This window comes from Mirounga leonina, unplaced genomic scaffold (genome assembly GCF_011800145.1).
Source record: "Mirounga leonina isolate KUSES-001 unplaced genomic scaffold, KU_Mleo_1.0 Mir_154, whole genome shotgun sequence".
NCBI lineage: Eukaryota > Metazoa > Chordata > Mammalia > Carnivora > Phocidae > Mirounga > Mirounga leonina.
This window is the reverse complement of record NW_023270389.1, coordinates 45,052,854-45,079,781: the sequence shown is the minus strand read 5'-3', so window position 1 is coordinate 45,079,781 and position 26,928 is coordinate 45,052,854. Positions and strand designations below refer to the sequence as shown.

General features: G+C 36.8%; 1 protein-coding gene across 5 annotated transcripts in view; it reads right to left on the bottom strand.

Annotated features, from left to right (window-relative positions):
- SWT1 (SWT1 RNA endoribonuclease homolog) overlaps window positions 1-26,928 on the bottom strand; it is a 99,875-nt gene that overhangs the window by 17,342 nt on the left and 55,605 nt on the right. The window lies entirely within an intron of this gene.

Below are 26,928 nucleotides of genomic sequence, written 5' to 3'. Positions count from 1 at the left end.
TGGAAACAAGGAAAAAAATAAAAATAAAGGAAATGGAAGAACATATTTCTCCATCTAGCAGTAGAGTATTAATTCTTATTTTCTTATACTAAGGATTTCTGGGTCTTTTCAGTATGAAGTTTTTTTTTTTTTTTTTTTTTTTTGCTTTTGAAAAAGAAAAAGAAAAATGGTCTTTTTATTTTGGTATAGTGATGATGAGCCATGCCTGCCTGCCTGCCTGCCTGGGTTTTCTAGCTGTGTGACCCTGGGTGAGTTCCGTGTAACTAATTTCCCTTTATCTGTTAAATGAGGATGGTAGTAGCACTTACTTCATATGATTCTTATCAGAATTAAATGAGTTCCTTAAGAAAAGTCTTTAGAACAGTGTCTGACATACAGTCAGCACTAAATACATTATCAATTATGATAGTAACAATAACTACTATTATCATCTAATAGTTTCAAGGCACAGAATAACTGCACAATGATTTAACTAATGAGAAATCAAGCCACCTCAATTCATTCTTAAAATACAAGTGCCTTTTAATTACAATGTCTCTAGGTCCTCACATCCTTGCCAATGCTTGACACCTTCAGACTTGAGAGTTAATAATTGAGAGTCAATCTCAGTAACCTTAATGAGATCTTTAAACTATTTGGCGTTTATTAGACTTGTGGGAAAGCTTTTATAATTTTTCAGGACATAGTCAAATTTTTAAGGGGGCTGTACTCCTTGGGAGGAGACACATACAGAACGCAAAAAATACTAGTTTCATGGAAAAACTTTTTTCACCCAACAAGTAATTTTAAAATACAAATAATCTCCCAACCAAAAAAAAAAAAAAAAAAAAAGGTGGGGGAGGGGAAGGATAATACATTAGAGAGAGTCCATAAATAATTCACTTAAGAAAATGAAAAGAAAGCAATCTAGGCAAATTAAACTAATCTTTCAGAAACTCAATGGAAAAAAATTGGGTGTCCTAATTTTTAACCAAATGTAAACAAACTATCAGCAATGTGGAATAATTTACATCTATTCATTCTTCTAGTTTTGGATTATTTCCATAAAAGAGGATTAGGAAATTAGATGTAACAAGATGTTTTATATTAAAAGCCTTATAAATTCCAAGATAATATCACAAAAGAAAGTACTTTTCCAGAGAATAAAATGAACATCTCTCTGTCCTGAAATACTTCACAGAGAAAATTGGTTTGAAGTAAATTAGTCATTTATCTATAGCAACAAGTCATACTTAAGGTGAGAAATAAAGAAAATAATTACATCATTCCAGTTTTCCAATTTTTCCAAAAATTTTAAACTCCCAACCTGGTTTTATTTATTTTTTTAACAATTTTACTGAGGTACAGTTTACATACTGTAAATTCACTCCTTTTAACAACACAGTATTTAATAAGTTTACAGAGCTGTACAACGATTACCACAATCCAGTTTCAGAGCATTTCCTTCACCCAAAACAGATCCCTACTGCCCATTGAGTCATTTTCTGTTCTCACCTCCAATCCCAGCTCCAGGCAACCACTAATCTACTTTGTCTCTATAGTGTTGTCAGTCTGTAAGTTCTTTCCCTCTTATCATCACAAAGCACAGTTGTCACCATAAATAATATCCTACTATAATACAGAGTCCAGTGGATGAGTCAAAATCTAGTGGATAGTGGCTAAACCTCAGAATGTATCTGGTAAGTAAAAAAGCAAGATGCATACTAAAGATGCCCAAGAGCAGAACAAGAGACCCTTTATTCTCTCATTCAACAAATATTTGGGACCTACTATGAGCCAAGCACTGTTCCAGGCCCTTGGATACATCAGTGAACAAAAAGACAAAGATGCAGGGCGCCTGGGTGGCTCAGTTGGTTAAGCGACTGCCTTCGGCTCGGGTCATGATCCTGGAGTCCTGGGATCAAGTTCCGCATAGGGCTCCCTGCTCAGCAGGGAGTCTGCTTCTCCCTCTGACCCTCCCCCCTCTCATGCTCTCTCTATCTCATTCTCTCTCTCAAATAAATAAATAAAATCTTAAAAAAAAAAGACAAAGATGCATAGTAGACCAAAGCATCATAATTCTAAAGAGCTTGTGAAAGAAAAAAAAATCCTGACCAAGCACAGGAAGATAATGAAGGAAGAAAAATATTGTTCATTGTTACCCATTTGACAATCTCCTCCCACTTGTCAATTGCTACTTGTAAACAAACCAGTTTACAAGTTATTCCAGTGATGAAACACAGGAATTTTAAGTTTCTAAGGAAGAAGGCATTTGCTCCAAATGTAAAGATCTGATTATTTGACAAAATATCACAAAATTATATTCTAATGAAGAAAGGCATATTGGTATGCCAGCATCATTCACAGATATAGTACTGTTATAATCAGACTAAAACTATACAAGCTATTTTTTAAAACTAGGATATACAGGGTGCCTGGGTGGCTCAGTTGGTTAAGCGACTGCCTTTGGCTCAGGTCATGATCCTGGAGTCCTGGGATCGAGTCCCTGCTGAGCAGGGAGCCTGCTTCTCCCTCTGACCCTCTCCCCTCTCATGCTGTTTCTCTCTCTCTCTAATAAATAAATAAATAAAATCCAAAAAAAAAAATAAAACTAGGATATACATTATAGGATTTGTTACATAATTTATTCTTAAAGGTTGTTTTGGGGTGCCTGGGTGGCTCAGTCGTTAAGCATCTGCCTTCAGCTCAGGTCATGATCCCAGAGTCCTGGGACTGAATCCCGCATGGGGCTCCCTGCTCCGCGGGAAGCCTGCTTCTCCCTCTCCCGCTCCCCCTCCTTGTGTTCCCTCTCTCACTGTGTCTCTCTCTGTCAAATAAATAAATTCTTAAAAAAAAAGATTGTTTTGAGGTAAACTGAGCCCCAAATAGACTAGGCCACCTTTATTAAAATACACTCAATTTAGGGTTGAATTTAGACTTCATTATGTCCTATGAACTCTGAGCTGATGAGAATGGAATTTGGCCTGATACTAAAAAAACTGCCAACTTTCACTAACTAGAAGTACAGTTTGTTGAAAATACACAAAAAAATAGATGGAGAAAAATGGTTTATGGACTTCCAGGCCTTAGTAATTCCCCACACAGAAATTCTTGAGAGGTCAGCCTTCTCTATAGCTTTCTCATTTTTTTTTTCTTATACCAATGTGAAAACAAAAGACTCTTATAATGAAAGTCCTAAAATTACCCTCCAATGGCAACTTTTTAAAATAATAGAATGAAAGAATTACCCCTTAAAGGAAATGAAATACTTTTCAGAAAATGGCCATTTTTAATTTATAAATACATCCACATTTGTCCTTTCGAGAGAAATTTATAATCATCAATAAGTATTTATCTAATGCATACTATTTTCTCAAATGTGTATTATACTAAGAGCTATGGAACTTAAGAGAAAATTAAAAGACATGATTGCCTCTCTTCAAGTTGTTTATAATCTGGAAATTTCACTTTAGAATTCTGGAAGCAGAATTTGGGAATAGACATCTGAAATAGTATTTAATCCTCAGGTATAGATTATTTACAAACCAAGTCTGATCCAAATGCACTTTGGTTTCTTTTAGAACAGCATCAACAATAACATACAATGTTTTGCTGAACACTTACTCAGAGTCTGACACTGCTTTACACACATATTACATACATCATCTCTCATTCTTTTAACATCACCAATTTAGTTATGTGACCTTGATCAAATTACCTGCTTTTCCGCTCCTCACCTGTGAAATGAGGAGAGAGTAGGATTTACCATGTAAGGTTATTCTATGAACTATATAAAATGTATCTAAGATGTTTAGCACAATGCCTGGCACATGTCAAAAAATATTAGCTGCTATGAAAACCAGTTTTCAGATGTAGAAACCAAGGGTCAAAGTTATAAAATACCTGCCCAAGATCACACATAGTGGTGGTAGGTATCTAAATCTCAACTGGTTTAACTCTGGAGCCCATGCTTTTTCCACTAATAAAAAGGATAACCACCACTATCTTCTTGCCTCTAAATGATTTTACAAAGTCAAATGAAATAAGGTTCTTTTAAAGAATTTTAGAGGCACCTGGGTGGCTCAGTTGGCTGAGCGTCTGCCTTCAGCTCAGGTCATGATCTCAGGGTCCTGGGATCGAGTCCTGAGTCAGGCTCCCTGCTCAGTGGGGAGCCTGCTTCTCCTTCTCCCTCTGTCCCTCCCCCCGCTCAGGCTCTCTCTCTCTCTCTCTCTTGCTCTCTCAAATGGATAAAATCTTTAAAAAATAAAATAGTTAAAAAATTCTAAATGTAAGCAAAGAAACTCTTTAATTTGCCTTCCATCAAATGCTTCTGGTGAACTGTTTTGTGTATGTTCAAACACTCCATCTTTGTAGCTGTTACAGCTTTCTCAAAGCCACAGAGGAAGTTAGTAGCAGAACCAACACTCAGTAGAAGTCCTGACACTTAACCACATAAGCACTTTGAGTTTTCTTTTTTATCTATGAGCAATTAGCATTAAGTAAGCAACACGTTGATCTGAATCACACAAATTTCATTTCCATCTCATCGTATAACAGATCTCTTTAAGAAAAAAAAAAGAAGATTATCCACTCAGTTTTTTTTTTTTAAGGAAGGGGTGGATGGGGCAGAGAGAAAGGAAGAGAGAGAATCCTAAGCAGGCCCTGTGCCCATCAAGGAGCCCAAACTTGGGGCTCAATCTCACAACTCTGAGATCATGACCTGAGCTGAAACCAAGAGTCGGATGCTTAACCAACTGAGCCACCCAGGTGCCCCTATCCACTCAAACTTTTTTTTTTTTTAAAGATTTTATTTATTTATTTGACAGAGAGAGAGAGAGAGAAAGCGAGAGAGGGAACACAAGCAGGAGGAGGGGGAGAGGGAGAAGCAGGCTTCCCGCTGAGCAGGGATCTCGATGTGGGGCTCGGTCCCAGGACCCTGGGATCATGACCCGAGCCGAAGGCAGATGCTTAATTAACTGAGCCTCCCAGGTGCCTCTCCACTCAAATTTTTTAAAAAGACAAAAATTAATAGAATAATCTAAAATTAAAAATCAAACAATGCACTCAAATGGACTAATTTTTAAATTAGAATTTTAAAAATTCAAACAAAGCTTTTCTCCTATTTAGAAAAAATAATGCAACAAACTTAGGAGCGGGAAAAGATGTCTAGAATATTCAAGTTTAATATCTAATTCTAGAAATTCAAAAGAAGGGAGAGCATGTTCTTGGATATTTATAAATCATAACTTACATCCCACAGAACTGAATATATTATGTTCCCTGCTGGCAAGATAGAGTTTTACATTAATATCGTATTTAAAATAGTTTTTGAGAGTGGGAAAAAAAATTAATATGTTTAAAAAGTAATTATATGGCTTATTTCACTTAGCATAATGTCTTTCACTTAGCACAACGGTTTATCCATGCTGAAGCATATGTCAGAATTTCCTTCCTTTTTAAGGCTGAATAATATTCCATTGTATGTATTATACCATAATGCCTATCAATTCATTTGTTGATGGACATTTGGGTTGTTTCCATGTTTTATGTATTATGAATAGTGCTGCTATGAACATGGGCATGCAAATATGTCTTTGAGACTCTGTCTTCAATTCTTTTATGTATATACTTAGAGTAGTCAAAATTATAGACAGTAAAATGTTGGCTGTCAGAGGCTAGGGAGGGGGAAATGAGGAGTTAATGGGAATACAGTTTCAATTATACAGATGGATGAAAGTTATAGAGATGGATAGTGTGTTTTGGCTGTGCACTATGAATGTATTTAATACCACATGAATACACTTTTAAGTACACTTAAAAATGGTAACAATGGTAAATTTCATGGTATATTTTACCACAATAAAAAAATTAGATTAAAAAAATTAATTATATAAAGTGAAAATGTTTGTTTACAGCAGTATTTGAAAAACTCATTTACGGTGCTCGCTTCGGCAGCACATATACTGAAAAACTCATTTACGTTCTCTAAAACTAAGAACTGACTCAAGGTTTAGTTGTTATTATTATAAGCTGCTGTTACACCATTACTGGGGATAATATAATTTATTCCACATCTAGCCAGTGCCAGGGACTGAGCAAATGCTACCTCTAATCTCTGCAATTTAATAAAGCAACTATTACAAACTCCATTTTCTAGATCAGGAAACAGATACAAAAAGGTTAACCTATCTTGGTGACAGAGTTAGCAAATGGATGGAAGTAGGATTCAACTTCCTATTATTCTGACCCCCCAAAGCTCTGCTCTTCTGATTTTAATACAGTGATATACCTGGACAATCAATACTACCAAACTGGATTTTGCTGATGAGAGTTTAAAATGTATTACTGATTAACTGGGTGAAAATTTATCAAATCAACAATAAGGAAACACGCTCTGGGAAAAAAAGTCTTAGATCCTAGGGTACCTGTTTTATTTTTCTGGCCACTTACTATAAGTAAAATTAAAATGATATGTTTTCTATAGTTAATTTGATGAAATCAGCTATGCAAATGGGAGATATCCATGAGCCCTAAATTTTGAAAGAACACCATATATAATTAAAACTGGTAAAAAGAAAAAAATTAAACAATTTAAACAAATTAGATAAATTTTATGTTCCTGTTTTCCCTTCAGGGACAAAGAACTTTGCAAGTTGATTATACTAACTAGATATAAGTATTAAATATAGGAACTTTTGAGTAATTTGGCCTAAATTAATAATTAAAATTTGATGTACTGGAAATCTTTTTTTCTAAAGCTGGTGGTAGGACAAGAAGAGTTTATAGGTAATTTTAATGACTATATTTGTAATTTAATTATAAAAACAATTCTAGGGCGCCTGGGTGGCTCAGTTGGTTAAGCGACTGCCTTCGGCTCAGGTCATGATCCTGGAGTCCCTGGATCGAGTCCTGCATTGGGCTCCCTGCTCGGCAGGGAGCCTGCTTCTCCCTCTGACCCTCCCCCCTCTCATATGCTCTCTCTCGTTCTCTCTCTCTCAAATAAATAATAAAATCTTTTTAAAAAAATAAATAAATAAAAATAAAAACAATTCTACAGAAGGAAAATATAATTCCAATAGTTAAAGGAACAGATATGACTTACATCTGTGCTAGATGTATATATACATACAATAAAAATATACTGACAAATACTACAGCTTTCTGTTAATTTTGTAGGAAGGTTACAATACTATATATCCATATACTTTTCACTCATCCTTTTATCTGGGTCATTAGCCTCTACCTCCAGTGTATTTTCTACATTGGCATTTAAGCATAATAATATAATGGTCATAATATCAGTCTCTCTGGAGTCAGTCTGCGAAGTAAAAGAGCAGTGATTTAAACCTAAGGAAGGTGGCTCCAGTGTCTATGTTCCTACCCAAAATGACTCTAGATATATAGAACCCGTACGATGAATACTCATCCCGAGATATGGTTTGCAAATATACAGTTGATAGAACCTTAATGATCATCACATTCTCATCAAAGTCATCAAGATATATCCTTAGGAAACGGGAATGTAATGAAAGCAATGTAAACAACACTGATGTCTGTCCAGTTGTGTTTCAAAATTTTGAGATAACTATCAGAATTGATATAGTCAACAAAAAGTAGTAGTCAGCATAGAACTTGGAAAAAGAGATTAAAGGAAAAGAATTTCCCTGCATAGGGGCACGGCTGACCCCCACCATGGCAGATGAAGCTCTAGAGTAGAAGAGAGATTACTTTAGCTTGAGGCCCACACCCTCAGGAGTCAGGAACAAAACTTGGTAATAATCTAGTTTGCAGTGTAAACTTTCCTCTACGAGTCATCCAGTTTATAAACATTTTGGTTCTGTTACTAATTTCAATGTAAATAAATAAGTGGGAATTCTGATATATCAGCTTACTTTGTTCTCAATTTGATTACTGTGAGTCTGAGAAGGTTTCAGTAAACTGATAAAATTCCTAACCTTGCAAATTTGGGGATCAAATTCTGTACCCTGTAACTACACGATCATGGCATTAAGATCCAAGTGGCTGGGTAGTTTCTTCCTAATTATTTATTTCAGCACTTATTATCACATGTTAATCTTTATGTGGAATGGTGATATACTAAAAATCAAAAGAGTTTCTGCCCTTAAACAGCTTACCATCTAGTCTCACTTTAAATCAGGTAGTACAAACAAAGTATAAATAAGAGAGAATCTATAGTGACTAATGTTGGTTGAAGAAGAGAACAAGGTAGCTGAGGTAAAAGGGATGGGAAGAAGAATTTTCACTGACTGTATATCCTCTTTTGCCTTTTGAATTATTTTTAAGCAATGTGAAGGTATTCTATATTCTTAAATGATTAAATAAAATTATTTAAAATAGGGAAAAAAGAATCGAAAATAAAATCTGAGGAAATAAATCTGAGGAAATTATTCTGAATATGGCACAGAAGGATGAAAGAGGTGGGGGAAAAAAAAAGAGTTGAGAGAATGAGGAGAGGCAGGAATACAAATTCCAAAATAAGAGAAGGAGAATGGGGGACAGGCAATAATGGAAGACAGAATGAAAGACAATTTCTAGAACTGAAGGTAGGAGTCTTCAGACTGAAGAAAGCATACCACATCTCAAGAAAAATTAAAACACTTTTCCAAGATGGTAGAGGAGTAGGAGACCTTAGTTTTGTCTGGTCCCTGGAATTCAGCTAGATAGCTATGATAGCTGAACACCTGTGAACTCAACCAGAGCTCTAAGAAAAGAATTGCAGCAATTCTACAAATAGAAAAGTGACCACATTCTGCAAGAATGACAAGATGGAAAAACTCACCTCAAAAAAGAGAACAAAAGGCAGTACTGACTGCCAGAGACCTAATCAGTATGGATATAAGTAAGATGTCAGAACTAGAGTTCAGAATAACGATTATAAAGATACTAGCTGGGCTTGCCAAAAGCATAGAAGTCACTAAAGAATCCCTTTCTGGAGAAATAAAAGAACCAAAATCAATCAAGTTGAAATCAAAAAGGCTATTAATGAGATGCAATAAAAAATGGAGGCTCTAACTGCTAGGATAAGAGGCAGAAGAGAGAATTAGTGATACAGAAGACAGAATGATGGAAAATAAAGTAGCTGAGAAAAAGAGAGATAAACAATTACTGGATCACAAGGGGAAAATTCAAGAGATAAGTGATACCATAAAGTGAAACAGTATTAGAATAATTGGGATCCCAGAAGAAGAGGAAAGAGAGAGGGAGGGGCAGAAGGTATATTGGAGCAAATTACAGGGGAGAACTTCCCTAATCTGGGGAAGGAAACAGGCGTTCAAGATCAGGAGGCACAAAGAACTCGCCCCTACCCCAAATCAATAAAAATAGGTCAACACCTCAACATATAATAGTGAAGCTTGAAAATCTCAGAGACAATGAGAAAATCTGAAAGCAGCTTGGGACAAGAGCTCCTTAACCTACAATGGTGGAAACATTAGACTGGCAGCAGACCTAACCACAGAGACCTGGCAGGCCAGAAAGGACTGGGATGATATATTCAGGGTGCTAAATGAGAAAAATATGCAAGAATACTTTATCCAGCAAGGCTGTCATTCAAAATAGGAGAGATACAGAACAAACAGAAACTAAAAGAATTTGTGATCACTTAACCAGCCCTGCAAGAAATATTAAAGGGAATCCTTTAAAGAAGAGAGAGCCCCAAAGTAACATAGACCAGAAAGGAACAGAGACAATATACAGAAACAGGGACTTTACAGGTAACACAATGGCCCTAAACGCATATCTTCCAATAGTTAACTCTGAATGTAAATAGGCTAAATGCCCCAATCAAAAGACACAAGGCATCAGATTGGATAAAAAACAAGACCCATTGATATGCTGTCTGCAAGAGACTCATTTTAGGCCCAAAGACACCTCCAGATGGAAAGTGAGGGGGTGGAAAACCATTTATCATGTTAATGGACATCAAAGAAACCTGGGGTGGCAATCCTTATATCAGACAAATTAAATTTTAAACCAAAGACTATAATAAGAGATGAGGAAGGACATTATATCATAATTAAAGGGTCTATCCAACAAGAAGATCTAACAATTATAAATATTTATGCCCCTAACATGGGAGCAGCCAATTATATAAGCCAATTAATAACAAAATTAAAGAAGCACATTGGTAATAATAACAGTAGGGGACTTTAATACCCCACCTCACTGCAATGGACAGATCATCTAAGAGGAAGATCAACAAGGAAACAAGGGCTTTGAATGACACACTGGACCAGATGGACTTAACAGATACATTCAGAACATTCCCTCCTAAAGCAACAGAATACACATTCTTCTCGAGTGTACATGGAACATTCTCCAGAATAGATCACATCCTAGGTGACAAATCAGGTCTCAAACAATACCAAAAGACTGGGATCATTCCCTGCATATTTTCAGACCACAATACTTTGAAACTGGAACTCAGTCACAAGAGGAAATTTGGAAAGAACTCAAATACATCGAGTCTAAGAGCATCCTATTAAAGAATGAATGGGTCAACCAGGAAATTAAAGATGAATTTAAAAACTCAAGGAAACAAATGAAAATGAAAACACAACTGTTCAAAACCTTTGGGATGCAGCAAAGGCAGTCCTAAGAGGGAAGTATACAGCAATACAAGCCTTTCTCAAGAAAGAAGAAAGATCTCAAATACACAATATAACCTTATACCTAAAGGAGATAGAGAAAGAATAGCAAATAAAACCTAAACCCAGGAGGAGAAGAGAATTAATAAAGATTAGAGCAGAAATCAATGAAATAGAAACCAAAAGAACAGTAGAACAACGAAGCTAGGACCTGGTTCTTTGAAAGAATTAATAAGATTGATAACCCCTTAGCCAGACTTATCCAAAAGATAAGACAAAGGATAAGTAAATAAAATCATGAATGAAAGAGGAGAGATCACAACCAAATAAATAAAATAATAAATAAATTTATAAATTATAAATAAATAGTGAATGAAAGAGGAGAGATCACAACCAACACCAAAGAAATACAAACAATTATAAGAACATATTATGAGCAACTATATGCTAACAAATTAGGCAATCTGGAAGAAATGGATGCATTGCTAGACACATATAAACTACCAAACTGAAACAGGAAGAAACAGAAAACCTGAACAGACCCATAACCAGCAAGGAAATTGAAGTAGTAATCAAAAATCTCCCAACAAACAAGAGCCCAGGGCCAGATGGCTTCCCAGGGGAATTCTACCAAACATTTAAAGAAGAATACCTATTCATCTGAAACTGTTTCAAAAAATCTACATGGAAGGAAAACTTCCAAACTCTTTTTATGAGGCCAGCATTGCCTTGATCCCAAAACCAGATAAAGACCCCACCAAAAAGGAGAATTACAGACCAATATCCCTGATGAACATGGATGCAAAAATTCTCATCAAGATACTAGTCATAAGGATCCAACAGTACATTAAAAGGATTATTCACCATGACCATTCCTGGGCTGCAAGGGTGGTTTAACATCTGCAAATCAATTAATGTGACACACTACAAAATAAAAGAAAGGACAAGAACTATATGATCCTCTCAATAGATGCAGAAAAAACATCTGACAAAGTACAGCATCCTTTCTTGATTAAAACTCTTCACAGTGTAGGGATAGAGGGAACATACCTCAATATCATAAAAGCCATCTAAGAAACACCCAAGAGAATATCATTCTCAATGGGGAAAAACTGAGAGCTATTCCCCTAAGGTCAGGAATGCGGCAGGGATGTCCACTATCACCACTGCTGTTCAACATAGTACTAGAAGTCCTAGCCACAGCAATCAGACAACAAAAAGAAATGAAAAGCATCCAAATCAGCAACGAAGTCAAACTCTTAGTCTTCACAGATGACATAATACTCTATGTGGAAAACCCAAAAGACTTCACCCCAAAATTTCTAGAACTCATACAGGAATTCAGCAAAGTGGCAGGATATAACATCAATGCACAGAGTCGGTAGTACTTCTATACACTAACAATGAGACAGAAGAAAGAGAAATCAAGGAGCTGATCCCATTTACAATTGCACCCAAAACCATAAGATACCTAGGGATAAACCTAACCAAAGAGGTAAAGGATCTGTACTCAGAAAACTATAGAACACTCATGAAAGAAACTGAGGAAGACATAAAGAAATAGAAAAAATGTTCCATGTTTATGGATTGGAAGAACAAATATGGTTAAAATGTCTATGCTACCAAAAAAAAAAAAAAAAAAAAATGTCTATGCTACCTACGGCAATCTATACATTCAGTGCAATCTCTATCAAAATACCATCAACTTTTTTCACAGAACTGGAATAATCCTAAAATTTGTATGGAAACAGAAAAGACCCTGAATAGCCAGATGATTGTTGAAAAAGAAAACCAAAGCTGGCCTCCACAATTCTGGACTTTCAAGCTCTATTACAAAGCTGTAATCAAGACAGTATGGTATTGGCACAAAAACAGACACATAGATCAATGGAACAGAATAGAGAGCCCAGAAATGGACCCTCAACTCTATGGTCAACTGATCTTTAACAAAGCAAGAGAGAATATCCTATGGAAAAAAGACAGTCTCTTCAACAAATGGTGTTGGGAAAATTGGACAGCCACATGCAGAAGAATGAAACTGGACCATTTCCTTACACCATACACAAAAATAGACTCAAAATGGATGAAAGACCTAAATGTGAGACAGGAATCCATCAAAATCCTAAAGGAGAACATAGGCAGCAACCTCTTTGACCTTGGCTGCAACAACTTCTTGCTAAACACATCTCCAAAGGTAAGGGAAACAAGGGCAAAAATGAACTATTGGGACTTCATCAAGATAAAAAGCTTTTTATTTTATTTATTTTTTTTTTTTAAAGATTTTATTTATTTATTTGACAGAGAGAGACACAGCGAGAGAGGGAACACAAGCAGGGGGAGTGGGAGTGGGAGAAGCAGGCTTCCCGCCGAGCGGGAAGCCCGATGCGGGGCTCGAACCCAGGACCCTGGGATCATGACCTGAGCTGAAGGCAGACGCTTAACGACTGAGCCACCCAGGCACCCCAAGATAAAAAGCTTTTGCACAGCAAAGGAAACAGTTGACAAAACCAAATGTCTTATCAGATAAAAGGCTAGTATCCAAAATCCATAAAGAACTTATGAAACTCAACACGCAAAAAACAAATAATCCAGTTAAAAAATGGGCAGAAGACAAAAATAGACATTTTTCCAAAGAAGACATAGAGATGGACAACAGATACATGAAAAAATGATCATCACTTGGCATCAGGGAAATACAAATCAAAATGACAATAAGATATCACCTCGCACCAGTCAGAATGGCTAAAATTAACAAGCCAGGACACGACAGATGTTGGCGAGGACGTGGAGAAAAGGGAACCCTCTTACACTGTGGGTGGGAATACAAGCTGGTACAGCCACTTTGGAAAACAAGTATGGAGCTTCCTCAAAAAGTTGAAAATAGAGCTACCCAGCAATTGCACTAGGAGGTATCTACCACAAAGATACAGATAGAATCTACACTCAGCTAAGTATCAATTAAGAATGAATGCAAAACAACACTGTGAGTCAGAAGGTGAACATTTACCATGACTAGATCTTTGCTAAAAGAACGACTCAAAAATTTGCTTCATTAAATAGGAAACTGAACCTAAAAGAAAGAGTATGATCAAGGAAGCAAAGAAAGTTCCAAACACCTAGTAAGTATGATGGGGCTAAAAACAAAAACTACTTTATATAATAACAATAGTCTGGGGAGTGGTTTAAAACAATGTGAAACTATAATGTTAGAAAATAAGGATAAGGAAGACAAGAGGAGGGAGATCAGAATTTAAGTGTTTTTAACATTCTTGTTTTACTCGGCATCTGAATAATCCTGATTTTTTTTATAGGGGGGAGGAACAGAGAGAGGAGAGAGAGAATCCCAAGCAGGCTCCATGCCCAGGGCAACCCTGAGGCAGGGCTTGATCTCTCGACCATGACCTGAGCTGAAATCAAGAGTCAGATGCTTAACGATTGAGCGAGCCACCGAGGTGCCCCAATCCTGATATTTTAGACTTTATAAATCAAGTATGCATTTATTAGTTTAAGGGTAACAATATAAAATAGAAATAAAACGTGCAACTTCCCAATGAATAGTGGAATAAAAGGACTGGAAAAACTAATATTACACCTTGTTCAATCCAATAAAAGACAAGCAAGAACAAAGGAAAGTATGACAAATACAAAAGGTAAAGTGAGAGTGTGCAGCCCCACATTGGTGCACTTCAGGCTGGCTATGGTTCTTACTATGGAACCACCCACAAAGATCTTTAAAGGAATTTTAGTAGCTGAACTTGTAGATGTTTGGGGAACACAGTTTTTGTTTAATAAGATGAACACAAGCCAAGATTTTAGTTCATCCATTTGTGGGCGCCTGGGTGGCTCAGTCGGTTAAGCGTCTGCCTTCGGCTCGGGCTGTGATCCCAGGGTTCTGGAATCAAGCCCCACATTGGGTTTCTTGCTCAGCAGGGAGGCTGCTTCTCCCCCTGTCTCTGCCTGCCACTCCCCCTGCTTGTGCTCTCTCTCTCTCAAATAAAAAAATAAAATCTTTAAAAATAAAATAAAATATCCATTTGCATAACACTCGGAAAGGTTTTTTGTTGTTGTTTTAGTTCATTCATTCTGTGGGTTTATGTCTGCTACCCCAATGAGTAAGCACTTCTGTGCTGCTTTCTTATAGTTTCTGTAACAATTGTTTATCCTTAAAGATCTCAACATTTGCAAATGTAGGGTGGTATTTCTGGATTAATAAACCTGTCTGAAATTTAAAAAATAAAAAGATGGTAGAAATAAGTCCAAATATACCAGTAATAATATTTATGTAAATAGATTTTACTTATCAATCAAAAAACAAGTGTAGCTTTATGTCATGTAAAAAAAATTAAGGAGGACTGGGTAAATGGGGGATGGACATTAAGGAGGGCATGTGTGGTAATAAGCACGAGGTGTTAAAATGCAACTGATGAATCACTGAACTCCACTCTTGAAACTAATAATATATGTTAACTAAATTGAATTTAAATAAAAATTTTTTAAAAAAATTAAAGGAATAATGACCCAGAATGGTTGGAAATAAACAGAAAATACTAGCAAAAAAGAAAATAGAGAGCTGGTCTGGCAGTATTAACATATGACAAAATAAACTTGAAGGGAAAAATTAGACCAAAAGAAAACCAATTCTCCAGGAAGATATACCATAACCTCACAATATAGAAAGCAAATGTTGACAGCATTACCCTAATTGAAAAGCTCACAATTACAGTTGGAAATTTTAACAAAAATCACAGAACTGCTCAGACAAAAATCAGTAACCATATACTAATATGAACAACATACAATGAACAAATTTGAGCTAATGGACACAAAGAGAATCCTGTACCTTAAGAAATAGAGGAAGAAAACAGAAAGGAGTCAGGTGACACTAGTTTAAATGATGAGCTCAGTTTTAGACATTTAGAGTGGGAATGGAAAGCTCACAACTGAACCAAGGGGAGAGTATGATTGAAATAATGTTCATGAAGGGATTGGGAGTAGATGTGATCACAAAAGAAAAGCACATACAGAGGGGAGGGTGGTGGTGACAGGATCTAGTGGTGAGTCTAGGAAACATGTTGCCAAAGCACGGAGTGTATCAAAAGTTGCTAAAGTAACAACCAAATTTATCAGTAGGCTAGAACTGTAAGTATTATTCAATATTTACCTTTAATAGGTTTGGCAGGAAAACATGGTTTAAAGATGAAAACAATAATAGCATTACTGTCAAACCTTTTGCTGAGACCTCAGGAAGACCTAAGGTGCCCTGGAGAATTTTTCAGATAGACAAAAGGCCCATTGAGGGTCTTAAGAGTGTGCCTCACAAATTCTGTTATACAGCAGGACTTCCAAAAATATTAAGGACATTGCCCTGAAGCAGCTTCATGGGGAGCCCAAGGTACGGTTTAAGTGCAAGTGTTTATTTCAAAAGAAACTGTGGTTATGATTTTTGTCTAATGGAGTGAACCCCAGGAAGATTCACAGAAAACAGTTTTTTAGAGGATTGTTCTAATAGAAGTACCACTACTTGGACTAAATGGGCTAGAGTCAATACAAAATGAAAAGAGGTTTTGGACTCCCCTACCTTTAATGAACAGGAGAGAGGCTGAGAAGGCTCCTCAGTTGCATCTTACTTTTCTTATGTTAAAAATTCAGAGGTCAAAACCAAGAGCCCAGAGAAGAGTCAAGAGCAGCTGTAAATAATTTGCAGGCAGCTGGACTGAGCCCTAATGAAGGAAGTGGCAGCACATACATAGCTGGATTTTAGAACTGCTAGGAATTCTGGGTGCCTCTTCTCCACCCCCTCATTTTGAATGTGAAGGCATATAACATGTATCCCTTGCCTGTTTTGATATTATATGTTGGGAGATGGGGGCAGCTAACTTGTCTCTTTAGTTCACAGTACAGATAGAGAGGAATGGTACCCAAGGAGTCACACCAAAGAAGCCTTGCTTCAGCCACACATGGACCTGATTTAAATGATAAGATCCTAGATTTTAAGCTAATGTCATAATGCGATAAAACATGGTGGTCTTGAGAAGAGGGATGAGTATATTTGGCTAGTAGAAGGGATGTGAACCATTGTGTTCTAAGATCTCTCATCCGCATGTTTTTCTTACAATGTAATATTGACATTCCTCCTTCTATCAACAGATAGCATCTATGTTCCCTTCCCCTGGATCTAGGCAGGTCTGTGACTACAGGGAAAATGACACTATATGATTTCTGAGGCAATGTCATTAAAGGCAATAGAGTTTTCACCTGATTATTTTTGGACACTCTTGGAAACCAGCCCGTGAGGAAGTTGAAGCTACATGGAGATGCTACATGCTGGTGTTCTAGTCAGCACCCTGTATCAGCCAGCCTTTGAGATGACACCAGACACCATCTGACTGCAACTGTACAAGAGACCCAGACCCCAAGTGAGAACTGCCCAGCTGAGTCTAGTCAACCCCCAGAACCATTAGAGAAAATAACTGATTGCCACTGTTTCAAGCCAATAAGTCTTGAGATGATTTGTCATGTACCAGAACATGAGGAGTGAGGTAGAGGAAATTAACCATCAAGTAGATAAACTGTAAAGCATGCAATTTCTTTTTCGGCTAATCTTTTGATTGGTTCAGCACAAAGAATTGTTAAACTGTTTTTGTCTTTCTTTATTTAGTCATATATTCATCAGCTTTTTAGTGAAGGTTCCCTCGATAAAGACCTACTGTATCTTAGTCGAACTAAGAATATTTTTCATATCTCAGCATGTAGAGAAAAGAGAGATCAGTGTCTCTTTGGTGGTAGACAGATAGGGCAGTGGCAGCAGGAACCAATCACCCTAGAGCCCAGATAAGACACAGAGCTGAGGAGGTGCATAGAAATCTATAAGGAATAGGTGTATAAACAATGGTCCCTTCCCATGAGTCATTATCATAGAAGTATCTAAGTTCAAGAACTGGCAATACATTTCTGAACATGGAATTCTATTTAAAATGACTTTCGGGGCACCTGGGTGGCTCAGTCGGTTAAGCCTCCAACTCTTGGTTTTGGCTCAGGTTATGACCTCAGGGTTGTGAGATTGAGCCTCGTGTCGGGCTCAGCGTGGAGTCTGCTTAAGATTCTCTTCCTCTCTCCCTTCCCCTGCTCGCACACTCTCACTCTCTCTCTCAAAATAGATAAAATAGATAAAATCTTTAAAATGACTTTGAATAGAAAGTTGAAAATGCATGGGTATGAAAAGTATGTTGGCTCAGGTTATAATACAATTATCTCTCCGGAACTTCTCTGGAAATCTATACATTTATGAAAAGAACTAATTCCTGATTAATGGTATTGAAAATAAGTTGTCTTTTCTTTGTTTTGTTTTGAGGACAGATGGCTGTCCTAAGCTTAAGTATGTAAAGCAAAAATAACAAAGCTTCATTTAATGGAACACACTGAACTGAATGCCTCTTTTTCTGCACAGAAAATACTGCATAGGCTCACTGTTAACTTTTTAAAAAGTCATAGTAATCATGCCTTGTGTTCCTATGGTACAAAGGGCACCAGGATACAAAATCACTTTCTCCCTTTTTCTCTTCCAGTCCTTCCGAAGTACTAAGTATGTATATTAAATTTTATGTTTGAAAGACCTAGAGTCATTTCTGTTTTCCTGACTAAGCATACTTGCTTTCCTGAAACATACTTGTTACCAGGAGAAGAGTTCTTTAGTATAATAACAGAGAAACCATTACCACTTGCTCCCTTGATTCTTGAACCCTACACATCCTGACCAAGGGGAAAACAGCACTCGAACTTCACCACTGCTATGGTAAATAACATTCTTATAGGTCACTCCAGTGTTTTGCAAAGCCAGCTCCTCAGATTAGTGTATGATCAAGACAATGAATTCCATGTAGCCATAGCTGAGCTTTTGCTATAAAATTAGTTTCTTAGTTGTATGGCATACCATGACAGTGGCCAAGATATCCCTTAAAGCAACTGATGGAGTTGCTGGCAGAATCACTACAGTGAGGGAAAGCAAATCCATACCCAAAGGAAGTATCTATTCCTGGTGAGGACAAATCTCTGCCACTAAGTGGCTTCCTGGTCTCCAAGGGAATGGTGCCTTATTGAATGCTTAGCATTTGCCCCTGCTGGTGACAGTTTGGGCTCTCAGCACAGATAGTAGCCAGAGCAACCTTCAGGAGGGAAAGTCCCACTTTTGAGCTCATCTTATAGAAGCTGCCGTTGTCCCTTTGTATAAGAGCTCACTGACCAAACACTGGGGTGGCTAGGGAGAGACTGACATCTATAGGACAGTTGGTCTTGCCCATCTGATTACTGAGTCTCCTCTGCATTGGGTAGCCTTTGATGAGTATTCACATGGGACACAAATACCTTCCTACTCTGTGCCCATTCCAAGATGCCATCTATACACCTCTTCTCCAGACATCCCTGTCACCAAACTTCCAATACTGGTTTTTCCCAAGTTTTCAAACAAACCAGTAGTTATTGTTTATCAGTCAAGGTGGATTAGTCTCTCTCTGACCATTTCTCCAACTACAGTGGAATTTTAGGTCGCTGGAATTAGCATTAACTCAGAGCTAGTATCTAGCAATCCCCCAAAAGATCGTAGTATTTCACTTTTTCTACAGCAGTCACCCTAGTAAATGAATGCAAATCCTTTTGAAGAAGGCTGATGGGTACATTCTTTATACTATTTTATGCTCCACTAGTGTACCAAAGTACTCACTTTTTAATCTATATTATCAAAAGGGTTTAAAATAAAATCTGCATAAATTACCATCTTTAATATAGAAAATATAATTTTGATGATTTTCATAATTTGTCTTAGCTCAACAATTAAGTTGGGGAAAATACAGCTACATGCTGTCAAAAAGTAAATTAGCTTAATGTTGGCAAAAAGATTAATTGGAAAATTTACCACTTATATTTTCAGTTACATTATTATTAAGGGTAAGTATATGTTGACTCTAGAAGGTTTATTATGCCTTATTAATAGGAACTGGCACATCGAAATGTTAGATAATTCCAGGGGTTTCTGATATACAATAAATATTTATTGAGGGAGGCCTGGGTGGCTCAGTCGGATAAGCGACTGCCTTCGGCTCAGGTTATGATCTCAGGGTCCTGGGATCAAGTCCCACATCAGGCTCCCTGCTCAGCAGAGAGACTGCTTCTCCCTCTGCCTGCCACTCTCCCTGCTTGTGCTCTCTCTCTGACAAAAAATAAATGAAATCTTTAAAAAAAAAAAATAGTAAATATTTATTGATTGTCTTCTACGTAGAAAACACTGTCCTGAGGTGGACTCAACCTTTTATATCACCGAGAAATAGCCTTGAGGATATTGATTGCATCACTTCTTAAAACAGGCAGATGGTTGGCCTACCACCATGTAAAGATATTTAGAAGCACAAGAAGCTATTTCTCAAAATAGATGGAAATAATCTTAGAGTTTCTAACTTTAAACCTGTTGTACAACTACTCTGTAAGAAGGAATCAGAACTGATCATTTGGCTTTATCCCATACATTTACGATTTAAGTTAAAATTACTATAATAGCCCTTATTCAGCACCTTTATTTAATTTCCCCTATTTCATTTATTTTACTAATGTTTAACTCCAATGATTTAGTCAATTTACTCTATCCGCTTCATTGAAAAATGTAGTTTTAACTGGTTTTAGCATTTCTTAACATAAGACTTAAATAGGGAATTTTAATCAAATATTAGATCAATAAATCAGGTAGAAATAACCAGCTACAAAGAAAAGTCCAACTTAAAAGAATATTGATTTTAAATAAAAACAACTCCATAAACAAACTAAAATTTATCTTCAAGAAGTTATCTTTATATTTGACTGCTTAATTCTGCTGTGATCAAGGAGTTTATGATGGGAAATATTTAACTTCTAATTTTATTGACTAAAACAAGGGAACGCCAGCACTTAGAAATGCTTCAGGGATGGAAGGAGTAACTGTGACATAACCCACTGGTATTCAGAATAAAAATAAAGGTCCTTATGCTCTATTATTGAATTACAAATCCTAGGAAGCATAGATAAGAGCTTCAGATATGTAAAATAAAATCTAGTTATGCTAAAAATTAAGTCCTGAACAATCTGTTAGCCTCAGTAGCTTTAATGAGCCAGGTTAAAAAAAAAATCTGCTAATGCTGGATAATTCCGTCAGATTTATATGTGGATGCCACAAATTTTGTCAGCAAATGTAAATTTTATTATGTATCATATATAACATTTGATATAAATGTTAAGTTAGAGCAGTGTTTTTCAAACTGCAATATAGGTACCATAAAAAGCTTTTACTTATTAAATAACCATCTATGTTTTGTTTATTATTTTTATTTATTTATTTATTTTGAGAGAGCACACAGGGGGAGGGGCAGAGGGAGTGGTTAGAGAGAGAATCTTCAGCAGGTCCACACCCAGTGCAGAGCCCAACCTGGGGCTCAATCTCACAACCCTGAGATCATGACCTAGGTGGAAATCAAAAGTCTAAGTCTTAACCGACTGAGCCGCCTGGATGCCCCCATCTACGTTTTATATAAGACATTACATACGTCTTATATAAGAAATATCTGCTTATATCCCCTGAATCTCAATCCCTCCCATTAGATCCCATCTTCCCTTCTACTAACCCTAATTTATAAAGTGTAGGTAGAGAAACCAGGATTAAGCAATCAAGGATAACATGTGACTCCACCAGCCATTTGGGCAAATTACTGAGGGTTCCATCATCTGTTCTAGACATAAATACCTTTTTTATCTCCTCAGTCTCCTTCTTCCAGTTGTTCTCCTTCCTCCTGATTTTATTCTTTACCCTTCCTTAGCTTGCACTCCTCTCTCTGTATCACTTTTAAATCTTCGACATTACCTATTCATCTAATGTCACAATGTAGTACCGTTAGTAGTATTTAGCCCTAAAAAAGTTTCCCTCCACCAGAAAGACTATAAAAACTCATTTGATACCCCCCCACCATCTATTATGTGTAGTTGTGATGTGGGTATGGATCTAGATATACAAAAGTAAGACAAAGAAAAGTAGGTAAAGTTTCTGCCCTAAAGCTGTTCAAAATCTCAGGGAGCCAATTACGAAATAAATTATAAGAAACTTGTGTACGAAATGATGGCATGGAGGGTGAAGCAAGTAAGTCCTTTCATTTTTAATTAATAGCTTGTATTGTTTTCTCTTATTCAACACAGGAACTGATACATTTGGTGTTGGACAGGACAAGGGGTGTGCGAAGAGTCTGATAAAGAGGTGCAGTGATATCTGGGGAGTTGTATGGACCCCAGTGGGGGAGGGGAGGTACAGTCCAATCATCTAAGGGCAGAAAGGGCAAGTCTCAAAGAAAGTAGGTCAGACCTAAGCATAAACAAATCTTGTCACTCTAGATAAGGACAATTTTTATCAATGGCTGAACTACTTGCATACTGCAATGAGTTGAGATGTTGAAAAGTCACTTCTTAATGTTTTTATAATCTACACGTCTCTATCAGAAACTTCTGTTTCAGCAATGAGCTTGATCTGTAAAACAGCCAAAAGAGTGCTGGTCTTTGCGTCAACCGAAGGATGACCTTTTCTAAAGAACCTTTCTAAAAAACCTCAAGAGGTCGACTACCAAAACATACACTATGAAGTTAATAAAATATTCTCACAGATGCAAACTCCACCTTCTTTGACGTGACTAAATCATGAGCAGATCTGGAAAGCTGCTGTGATTACAGGATTCCTTTTCACAGGAATCAGGTATGGTTATTATTGGTTTTGCTCTTATGTTAACATATGCCATAAGAGAGTAACGGGAAGATTCATTTTTAGAGGCTCAATAAGATAAAAACACACGGAAACGACACACAAAAGAATCCCGAACTTCACGAATATTATTGTGCTTTAGAAAAACAGCTCTACAAAGTATTTCAAATCAAAGTTACTAAAGTTTTGAAGATCATGAAAGCATTTGGAGATGATAAAAATTAATCATCTTCCTTTCCTAAATCCAACCACAAGTCTCATCTTGCAAAATCATATTCTATGATGAGGCATGAAGCCCATCCTGAATATGACCAAGCCCAATGCATCGGTTAGCACTCAATTAATCTTCATTTAAAAACAACCAAACCAAATGTGACAGCTAGAAAGAAAATGTTATCTAAACAAGAGATACCCTGTCATATAAAAACAGCCCCCCCCCCAAATGTGGCAAGCTATTTACAAGGAACCTACTTACAAGGAACTTACATCCCTCTCCCACCTCTGCATATGATTCCAAATATGAAACTAAGAGAACATTCATTATTTCAAACTTCATCTAAAGCTACCTGAGCAAGAAATCTAGAGTTCATTAAATTAATGCAGAAGTAGTTTTACGTGTCAAGTGTTAAAATGAATATGCACATTTAGGCATGATCTACTTATATTTTTGGATTCAAAACACTACCATTTTTCTGTTTTGTTTTGTTTTTTTAAGATTTTATTTATTTGAGAGAGAGAGAGAGAGAAGAGCAGGGGGAGAGGGAGAAACAGGCTCTCCGCAGAGCGGCGAGCCCGATGCGGAACTCGATCCCAGGACCCTGAGATCATGACCTGAGCCGAAGGCAGATGCTTAACCAACTGAGCCACCCAGGCACCCCCATTTTTCTGTTTTTTAAAAAATAATTTCAAGCTTATTTTATAAAGATGAAATACATAAACATGATTATAAAATCTAGGCAGAGTGCCATTTCCTACGTTCACTCTCCACTCATCTCCCTGCTTCCAAACCAGGCAGCTCATGATCTACTTCATAGACACAAAACCATCCTTAAAACATTTTCATTGTTGTTTTGAGTATTAGCTTTCAAGTCAAAGCTGCACACACACATTTACAGCATGCTTTGGAGTTGGATTACATGACCTGTTTATTTAACTTTGTAGAGATGCCAGTGGAAGCACAAAGATTTATAATAATTTTTTTTATTACTGTACAAGCAGAATTTCTCTTTAGAATTTTCCATATGACTCCCCAATTAATTTTTCACTCCAAATGAAACTTTATAATCTTTAATTACTAAGCAAAAGGTTTTTGTGATCTTGAGAGTAACTTGATCATGTTTACTAAAGTATAAAATGAGACTAGATAGTACAGACCTAAAACTAAACAAAACAAAACCCTTAATGTCCTTTTGTCTACATGGAAAGAGTACTGACTCTGGTTCTCCAGTGTTTAGATAAAGAGGCCATTAACAAACGTGCTCAGATTATTCCTATATACACACACAAAAAAGGAAAGAGAAAAGCAATTTCTAGACCAATAGCAAATAAATTAAGTTCACTCTCCCACCCAGGAAGACAGTGTGTAGAAAGTATAAGAATCAGCAATAGTCCCACCTCTTTTTCAACTTTCGCAAACTCAGGTATTCTGCTCCCAATTGTATAACCGTGTGGACAACCGCGCCACCAACATTTTCTACCCTGATTTGTCACAATCATGTTTAGAGCATTATTAAAATTGAAATACACATTTTTAAACGTTTCAAATTTAACATATCAGCTTTAAGGAGAAAACAAAGACTAACGCTTATGTTGCAGATTACAAAGTATTTTCACATACATTATCTCATTTATTCTGCTAAAGAAGGCATCAGGATTCTCATTTCATAAGGAAAGAGACCGGCTTAAAGAGGGTAGGTAATAAGTCTAAAGTCAAAGGGATAAATCTGGAACTAGAAGCCCAAACTCTTAGTTTAATAAATACATTTTCATTCACTTCTTTAATGGAAGGACTGGGTTAACAAGTCACCTTGTTATTGATTCCCAATGTAACGTCATACATGATCTGCTATGATAAAACAGAGTTGAGCTATATTCAGTGAATATGTATCTCAAAGTCAAATGAAACGACTCCATTTTAACAAGCATCAGAAAATGCTAATGATATGCAGTCACTACAAAGTTGAGTGTATTTTTCAGTGTTTAAAAAATTTAAAAATCTATCCATATTTAGCCACCCAAAAAAATTTAACTGAATTGAACATGACTGTTTCTTGGGGCGCCTGGATGGCTCAGTCATTAAGCGTCTGCCTTCGGCTCAGGGCATGATCCCAGGGTCCCAGGATCGAGTCCCACATCGGGCTCCCTGCTCGGCAGGAAGCCTGCTTCTCCCTCTCCCACTCCCCCTGCTTGTGTTCCTGCTCTCGCTATCTCTCGCTCTGTCAAATAAATAAAAAATCTTTAAAAAAAAAAAAAGAACATGACTGTTTCTTAAAAGATTTTAAGACTACATACACACTTGACTAAATAATATAATTATTAACTTCTATTACATTTTGATTTAAATGCCTATTGTCTGAAGGGCTTAAAAAAGAAAAACCTTGCAATGTTAGTAATTTCCTGTAGATTAATGAATGCTGAAATGAGCAACTTTTTTATTCACAATGCCCTCTACTGGTGGCAAAAGTGGTTCTAATATATTTATGACAGGAAGTTGGATTCGTTTCCTTACTGTGGTCCCCCACCACCTGCATATAAATCCTCTGGAATGCTTGTTAAAAATACAACTTCCCTCTCTCTGTGAAATATCTACAGATATTGTGATTTCACTACAACTAGAACTGTGCATTTTTAACAAGTCCCCCAATAAGTAAGTGGAGAATCACTGGTTTGGTTAGTTATATCAACACGTGACTTTCAAAGCACAGTAACTTTGTGAAAAACTCTGGAAAGGTATTATTATACTGGGTTTATAGATGAATACGGAGGCTCAAGACAATTTATTGCCCCAGGTAACATGCAAAAAAGTAGAACCACTAATATTTTCTTATTCCCGGAGGTATTGTGTCCTTAGAGGAAAGAATAACAAAATTCTATCAGCCTTAAAATTCAAATATTTATTTCTTTAAATACAGCTTATGTAAGCAGTACATGCTATAACTTCTCAATCCTGGCTTGACATGATAATCACCTGGGGAGTTTGTAAAAATGCTTATACCCAGGTCCCACATTCAGAAATGCAGATTTAATAGGTATAGAGTCAGCCTGGACATTGTTCTTTCTTTAAAGCTCCCAGATGATTATAATCAGCCACCAAGGCTGAGCATTATTTAAACCAGTAGTGCTCAGCCTATGATGTGCAGAGAATCCCCTGGAGGACACAGACTACTGGGCCCACCCCCAGAGTTTCTTATTCAGTAGGGTCTGGCAGGGTTTGAGAATTTGCATTTGTAACAAGTTCCCGGTGGAGATGAGGATGCGATTCTGTGACTACACTTTGAGAACCACTGATTAAGAAATGTTGACTAGTGGTTCTCAACCTTGGCTACACATTAGGATCACCTGGAGAAATTTTTTAAATACTGATAGCCAGGTACACACTTAGACCAATTACATCAGAGTCTCTGGTGTGGGGGACCCAGGCATCTATATGTTTAAAGCTCCCAAAATTAAAAAGGTTTATACAACCCATCAATATGTAAATGGGTACAGGGTGATCTTCCAAGAGCATAGTGTAGTATGCTGTTATCTCCAGAACTTTCTGGATCAGAAACACTTCTGTCCAGGCACATAATTAACAGACCTGAACGTGTGAAACACTACCCTATGGGATAAAATAGAAACTGCTTTGAGTAGCCTACAACACATTCCCCTCCAACCTCATCTATTGCCAAACCCTTCCTCCCTCCACTGCATATGTTCCTATTAAAATATTAACAACTCTATTGCAATTATCTGTTGTAACGTGACTGTTTACACTCTTCCTACAAGCTCTCTGGAGTCAGAGATTGCACCTAATTTATCTTGATTCCCCAGAGCCTAGTATGATGCCAAGCATAAGTGGTGCTCAATGAACATTTGTTGACTGAATACAGGTTGCTATCCCTACTTTCTGTAGAAAAGGTGGTGTCAAGAATGGCTTGTACACAACCTAGAATGTGAAAACAGATTTTGCATAACTAAAATAAAAAACTGAATACTTCTCCCTCATAAAGCTACTCTTATTTGGTATTGCTGTAAGTAAAAAAGGGATTATTTGCACTTAGAGATGATAAATTTCACTTGCCTTGGGATCTGCCACATCTTCAATTCATTAGTAACTTAAGAGCACCAAAAAGCTATTCTAAGAATCATCTAGCCAACTGTGATCCAAAAAGAAGTACAAAGACTTTGTGTATTAACAATGAGATGAAGTTTCCAAAAATCCTTAAGAGAAAAGGAAAAAAAGCTCAAAAACTACTGTTGTTTCAAAAATCCAAGTTTTTAAAGTTTGGACACACTAAAATCAAATCAAATCAATTTTGATTCTTTGGTTTCTGCTGTTCAATTTATAAGGAATAGTATTCCATGAGCAAGCTGCATATTTAA